The 7,246-nt window shown below is 44.9% G+C and overlaps 1 protein-coding gene across 1 annotated transcript in view; it reads left to right on the forward strand.

Moving 5' to 3' along the window:
* Positions 1 to 7,246, forward strand: part of LOC119967981 — a 94,882-nt gene that overhangs the window by 22,229 nt on the left and 65,407 nt on the right. The gene's annotated exons all lie outside the window — the stretch shown is intronic.

Below are 7,246 nucleotides of genomic sequence, written 5' to 3' on the forward strand. Positions count from 1 at the left end.
CCCTCAGTACTAACCCGCTGACAGTGCAGCACTCCCTCAGTACTGACCCTCTGACAGTGCAGCGCTCCCTCAGTACTAACCCGCTGACAGTGCAGCACTCCCTCAGTACTGACCCTCTGACAGTGCAGCATTCCCTTAGTACTGACCCTCTGACAGTCCAACGCTCCCTCAGTACTGACCCTCTGACAGTGCAGCACTCCCTCAGTACTGACCCTCTGACAGTGCAGCAGTCCCTCGGTACTGACCCGCTGACAGTGCAGCACTCCCTCAGTACTGACCCTCTGACAGTGCAGCGCTCCCTCAGTACTGACCCTCTGACAGTGCAGCACTCCCTCAGTACTGACCCTCTGACAGTGCAGCACTCCCTCAGTACTGACCCTCTGACAGTGCAGCAGTCCCTCGGTACTGACCCGCTGACAGTGCAGCACTCCCTCAGTACTGACCCTCTGACAGTGCAGCACTCCCTCAGTACTGACCCTCTGACAGTCCAACGCTCCCTCAGTACTGACCCTCTGACAGTGCCGCACTCCCTCAGTACTGACCCTCTGACAGTGCAGCGCTCTCCTCAGTACTGACCCTCTGACAGTGCAGCACTCCCTCAGTACTGACCCTCTGACAGTAGCGCACTCTCTCAGTACTGACCCTCTGACAAGTACAGCGCTCCCTCAGTACTGACCCTCTGACAGTGCAGCACTCCCTCAGTACTGACCCTCTGACAATGCACCACTCCCTCAGTACTGACCCTCTGACAGTGCAGCACTCTCTCAGTACTGACCCTCTGACAGTGCACGCTCCCTCAGTACTGACCCTCTGACAGAGCAGCACTCCCTCAGTACTGACCCTCTGACAGTGCAGCAGTCCCTCAGTACTGACCCTCTGACAGTGCAGCACTCCCTCAGTACTAACCGTCTGACAGTGCAGCACTCCCTCAGTACTAACCGTCTGACAGTGTAGCAGTCCCTCAGTACTGACCCGCTGACAGTGCAGCGCTCCCTCAGTACTAACCCGCTGACAGTGCAGCACTCCCTCAGTACTGACCCTCTGACAGTGCAGCGCTCCCTCAGTACTAACCCGCTGACAGTGCAGCACTCCCTCAGTACTGACCCTCTGACAGTGCAGCATTCCCTTAGTACTGACCCTCTGACAGTGCAGCGCTCCCTCAGTACTAACCCGCTGACAGTGCAGCACTCCCTCAGTACTGACCCTCTGACAGTGCAGCACTCCCTCAGTACTGACCCTCTGACAGTCCAACGCTCCCTCAGTACTGACCCTCTGACAGTGCAGCACTCCCTCAGTACTGACCCTCTGACAGTGCAGCACTCCCTCAGCACTGACCCTCTGACAGTACGGCACTCCCTCAGTACTGACCCTCTGACAATGCACCACTCCCTCAGTACTGACCCTCTGACAGTGCAGCGCTCTCTCAGTACTGACCCTCTGACAGTGCACGCTCCCTCAGTACTGACCCTCTGACAGAGCAGCACTCCCTCAGTACTGACCCTCTGACAGTGCAGCAGTCCCTCAGTACTGACCCTCTGACAGTGCAGCACTCCCTCAGTACTAACCCTCTGACAGTGCAGCGCTCCCTCAGTACTAACCCGCTGACAGAGCAGCACTCCCTCAGTACTGACCCTCTGACAGTGCAGCGCTCCCTCAGTACTAACCCGCTGACAGTGCAGCACTCCCTCAGTACTGACCCTCTGACAGTGCAGCACTCCCTCTGTACAGACCCTCTGACAGTGCAGCACTCCCTCAGTACTGACCCTCTGACAGTGCAGCACTCCCTCTGTACAGACCCTCTGACAGTGCAGCATTCCCTTAGAACTGACCCTCTGACAGTGCAGCGCTCCCTCAGTACTAACCCGCTGACAGTGCAGCACTCCCACATGACATGGGAGTGTTCCTTTCACAAAGGCTTTTGTCTTATCACATGGCTTCAGTCATTTCATTTTGTAGGTGGAGTGGGGTAGTGGCTGTGAGGTTTTTTTTTGTCTCATTTTAATTTTGACTGCTGTGGCCTGTCTCTCTCTATTTTCATTTTAAATATCTCTTCCAGTAAAAATCATCTTGGTGGTGGCTTTGGATATATCATTGCTTTCCGGAAGGAGTTTAATCTGCTGGTTGCAAATTGGATCTGAATTTCAGTAACAAGATCAGTCTTAGTCATGTGAGAATACAGTGTGCTGGGCCACGTCCTTGAAAAAAGTGTTTTCTGGTTTATTGAATTTTGTTTTTGAATTGGAACAGTTAAGGTGGAATTCATTGAGTGTCGCACATAGATTACTGTCGCTGTGTGATCTATTTATGTTTGTAATTGATAAAAATTCTTGCTGTGTGTTTATATATACGTTAATTAAGTTCTTAGAATAAAGTGTTGAATCACACTTGAAGGGAAGGTACAAGGTTCTTGTACTCATCCTAACCAAATTCAACATAAAGATTGCAGCTCAGGTGAACTTCATAATATACTTTGGAGTTTCTATGTCCTGGCCCATAACAAAATTGGGGTCTCGTGGGATAAAAGTCCATCTTTCTTGATTGGGGTTGGCTTAGTGAACTTATAGACAGTGAGAAGTGAGCATATTTGTGTTTGCTTTTCACATGTTGTATTCAAGTTTAAATAGGGAGTGTGTTATGGATAATGACTCTTTCAGAGGCTCAGACGTTTTTGGGGGTGGAGAAGGTCACTCGCAGTACCTTACAAAAGGAGACTTAAAAAAGGCTTTTATATTTGGCATAAACATTACAGTTAATATTGCCTGACAAAGTATGGAAAGAACGGGTAATTTAGACAGTAGCTGAGCATTTAAAACTGCCTGAGATACAGTCAGAATTACTGGAAATGGCAAGTATTCAATTACAGATAAAGGAACTTGAGCATGAAAAAGAATTAAAGCAGCTTGAATTCGAAATGAGGTAAAAGGAAAGAATAGCCCGAGCAGAACAAAAAGAAAAGGAGAAGAAAATGCATAGGAAAGGGAGGTACAAATCAGTAAAAAAGTGAGAGGAAAAGTAAAAAGAGAGAGACTTTGAACTTCAGAAACTGGCCATGAAATGTGATCAGCAGTCAGAATTTGGTGGGGGTAAAGAGAAATGTACAGTCTGAGGATAGTGATGAGGATAGTGAGAAAGAGCAGGAGTGTCAGAGTCAAAGGTTTGGTGGTGATCTATTTAAATATGTCCAAGCATTGCCAAGGTTTGATGAGAATGAGGTAGAAGCTTTTTTCATTTTGTTTGAGAAGGTGGCTATTCAAATGAAATGGCCACAGGACATGTGGGTATTACTGATTCATACAAAGTTGGTGAGTAGAGCTAGTCAAGTGTTTGCATCACAACCGGAGGAGGTATCTGGGATGTATGGGGAGGTGAAGAAATTCATCTTAAGTGCGTATGAGCCAGTGTCTAAAGCCCACAGATAAAGGTTTAGAAATTTAAGGAAAGAATTTGGTCAAACATACATGGAGTTTGAAAGGATCAAGTAGAGTAATTTTGATAGGTGGATAAGACCTTTGACAATAGACCAAATATATGAAGCTCTGAGAGAAATTATAATTTTGGAAGAGTTTAAAAATTCAATTCCTGATGCAGTGATAACTCATGTGGAAGAAGAGGGTTAAAACTGCGAGATTAGCAGCAGAAATGGCAGATGATTATGAATTAGTTCATCAATCAAAGTTTGGTTTCCGACATCAGTTTCAGCCGGTGAGGGATAGAAACTGGGGAAAAGAGAAATACTCAAGGTGTAAAGGCAAAGGTGATCCGATGGGAGATAATAATGGGAGAGTGTACCTCAGATTAAAATACAGGAGGGTGGAAGAGAAATGAAAAGTTTCAGATGTTTTCACTGTAATAAACTAGGCCATGTAAAGTCACAGTGTTGGTGTTTGAAGAAAAGCACTGGGAAGGCTGATGTGGTAAAACAGGATAAGACAGTGGGATTTGTTAAAGTGGTAAAAGCCCAATTGAAGCGAAGGAGATGCAAACGAATGTACAGCCTGATCGAGAGGTGATTGCTAAGAAGGTGCCAGATCTCTTCAAAGAATCTACTTGTGTGGGTAAAGTGTACCAGGAGGAGCAGGTAAAAAAATCAAAATTTTAAGAAATATGGGAGCGAATCAATCTTTGATGGTAAGAGATGAAGAGTTATTTAGTTTGGGAGGAATATTGCCAGAAAAGATGGTAATATGTGGAATTCAGGGTGAGAGGACTAGTGTTCCATTATATAAGGTAAGGTTGGAAAGTCCAGTGAAGAGTGGTGAAGTGGTAGTTGGAGTAATAGAGAAACTATCCTGTCCAGGAATACAGTTTATTTTGGGTAATGATATAGCTGCATCGCAGGTGGGAGTGATGCCTATTGTGGTTGATAAACCAGTGGAAAATCAAACAACTGAAGTGTTGAAAGACGAATATCCTGGGATTTTTCCAGATTCTGTAGTAACAACGTCGCAAAGTTACAGGTTAAGATAAGACGAGAAATCAAAGAGTGAAGATGAAGTTGAAGTGCAATTATCAGGAATAATTTTTGATCAGATGGTTGGAAAAGAACAAGAACAGGGGGGAGGATGAGGCGGAAACTTTTAGTTCAGGAAAATTGGCGGAGTTACAGCATAAAGATACAGAAATAAAACGGATGTATCAGAAAGCATACAGGGAAGAGGAATCTGAGTGTATACCAGAATGTTATTGCCGTAAAAATGATGTCTTGATGAGAAAATCGATTGGAACAGGCTGGGAGGGCCGAAGGGCCTGTTCCTGTGCTGTAATTTTCTTTGTTCTTTGTTTTTTTGTTTTACATATGCAGGCGGATGAAAAGTGGGCAGAATTTCACCAAGTAGTATTGCCGGTAGGGTATAGAAAGGAGGAAACCCAAGCTAAAATACAAAAACATTTTTATTGGTCTTCGGCTACATAAAGATGTAGTTGAATTTTGTTGATCATGTCACACATGTCAACTGATAGGGAAACCTCAAGCGATGATGAAACAAGTGCCCTTAATTCCCATTCCAGCATTTGAGAAACCTTTTACAAGTGTCTTAATTGATTGCATAGAACATAGAACATGTAGTGCAGAAGGAGGCCATTCTGCCCATCGAGTCTGCACCGACCCACTTAAGCTATCACTTCCACCTTATTCCCGTAACCCAATAACCCCACCTAACCTTTTTGGTCACTAAGGGCACTTTATCATGGCCAATCCACCTAACCTGCACATCTTTGGACAGTGGGAGGAAACCGGAGCACCCGGAGGAAACCCACCCAGACGCGGGGAGAATGTGCAGATTCCGCACAGACAGCGACCCAGCGGGGAGTCGAACCTGGGACCCTGGAGCTGTGAAGCCACAGTGCGATCCACTTGTGCTACCGTGCTGCCCCAAACAAAAAAAAAAACCGCTTGCGAAAACAAAAAGTGGAATCAATATCTTTTGACTATAATGGATGTGTCTACTAGGTTTCCAGTGGCCATTCCAGTACATATTACAGCTAAGTTGATTAAGGAGAATGAGCAGGCTGAAAGAACATTATTGGATTACGTGTCAAATTTTAGGTAATGATTAAACAGAGCGGGTGAATTGGCTGGAGACCATTTAAAAGTTGCACAGCATGTGATGAAACAGGTAGCCAACATATTATGCGCCATGGTTCAGAGAATATATCAGAGCATTCACCTGACCCACAACTTTTAATAGATTTTGGTAATGGGGAGCTCAAGGGCCCACTTTACAGGTGTGATGCAACAGAGATCTAAAGTATTTTAAAATCAAGACAATGTTTCTTCTATGAATCCAGTTAACATTTTATAAACACACAGTAAACATCTTATCAACTACCAACACTGATACCCCCCCCCCCCCAAGATACAGTACTCTATAGGAAACCCTTAGTAACTTTCCTAACAACATCCATAAGCCAAAGACGCTTTTAAAAAAAAATCAAAAACAGTATGTTTGCATTCCTTCCAGACAACAGGTATTACTTTGAAATCATCAAGTAATCTGGAGACATTCTTTAGCATGCAGAGAGAGGCCAAAATACACCTTTTTGGTTTGAATGCAGCTCTCCAACTGACAACAAAACTAAAACTCAGAGCCAAAAACAGCTTCCAGCTCAAAATGAAAGTAAAAAGCAGAGCCAGAGCCCAGCTCCACCCACACAATGACATCACTGCATCCAGAGCCCCACCCACACTCTGACATCACTGCAGCCAGAGCCCAGCTCCACCCACACAATGACATCACTGCAGCCAGAGCCCAGCTCCACCCACACAATGACATCATTGCAGCCAGAGCCCAGCTCCACCCACACAATGACATCACTGCAGCCAGAGCCCAGTTCCACCCACACAATGACATCACTGCAGCCACCTGTGAAGACAAACATTTTTTAAAGTGACATTCCCATGACAGACAAGAAAGCAAAAGTTTGTAGTTTTGCCAGTGGAGATAAAGCTTTCGTATTGTTACCAGTGAAACTTTAAAAGCATGGTTTTGTGAACCTTATCAGATTGAAAGAAAATTGAGTGAGGTGAATTATTTGGTAAGAACGCCAGATGGAAGGAAAACTCAATGAGTGTGTCATGTGAGTATACCTAAAAGATATTTTGAAAGGGAAGGAGAGCAAAAGGAGGTTTTAGTGATTCTAACTCAAAGTGAAGAATCAAATCCACATGACTCTTAATTTGACATTCCTCAAATAAAATTGGATAACAAGGATGTTCTTAAAAATTGGGATAAATTATTGAGTTACCTTCCAGAGGAAAAACAAACTGACCTGAAAGAGTTATTGATATCACATGGGCAAGTTTGTGGAAATAAGTTGGGAAGTACTAAAATGTAACATGATGTAGATGTGGGAAATGCTGTTCCAATTAAACAACATCCAGATAGACTTAACCGTCTAAAATTGGCACAGGTTCAAAAAAAATTGAAAATATGCTTAAAATGGCATAATTAGAACATAGAACATAGAACAGTACAGCACAGAACAGGCCCTTCGGCCCTCGATGTTGTGCCGAGCAATGATCACCCTACTTAAACCCACGTAACCCGTATACCCGTAACCCAACAATCCCCCCATTAACCTTACACTACGGGCAATTTAGCATGGCCAATCCACCTAACCCGCACATCTTTGGACTGTGGGAGGAAACCGGAGCACCCGGAGGAAACCCACGCACACACGGGGAGGACGTGCAGACTCCACACAGACAGTGACCCAGCCGGGAATCGAACCTGGGACCCTGGAGCTG

The sequence above is a fragment of the Scyliorhinus canicula genome, chromosome 6, assembly GCF_902713615.1.
Source record: "Scyliorhinus canicula chromosome 6, sScyCan1.1, whole genome shotgun sequence".
Taxonomy (NCBI): domain Eukaryota; kingdom Metazoa; phylum Chordata; class Chondrichthyes; order Carcharhiniformes; family Scyliorhinidae; genus Scyliorhinus; species Scyliorhinus canicula.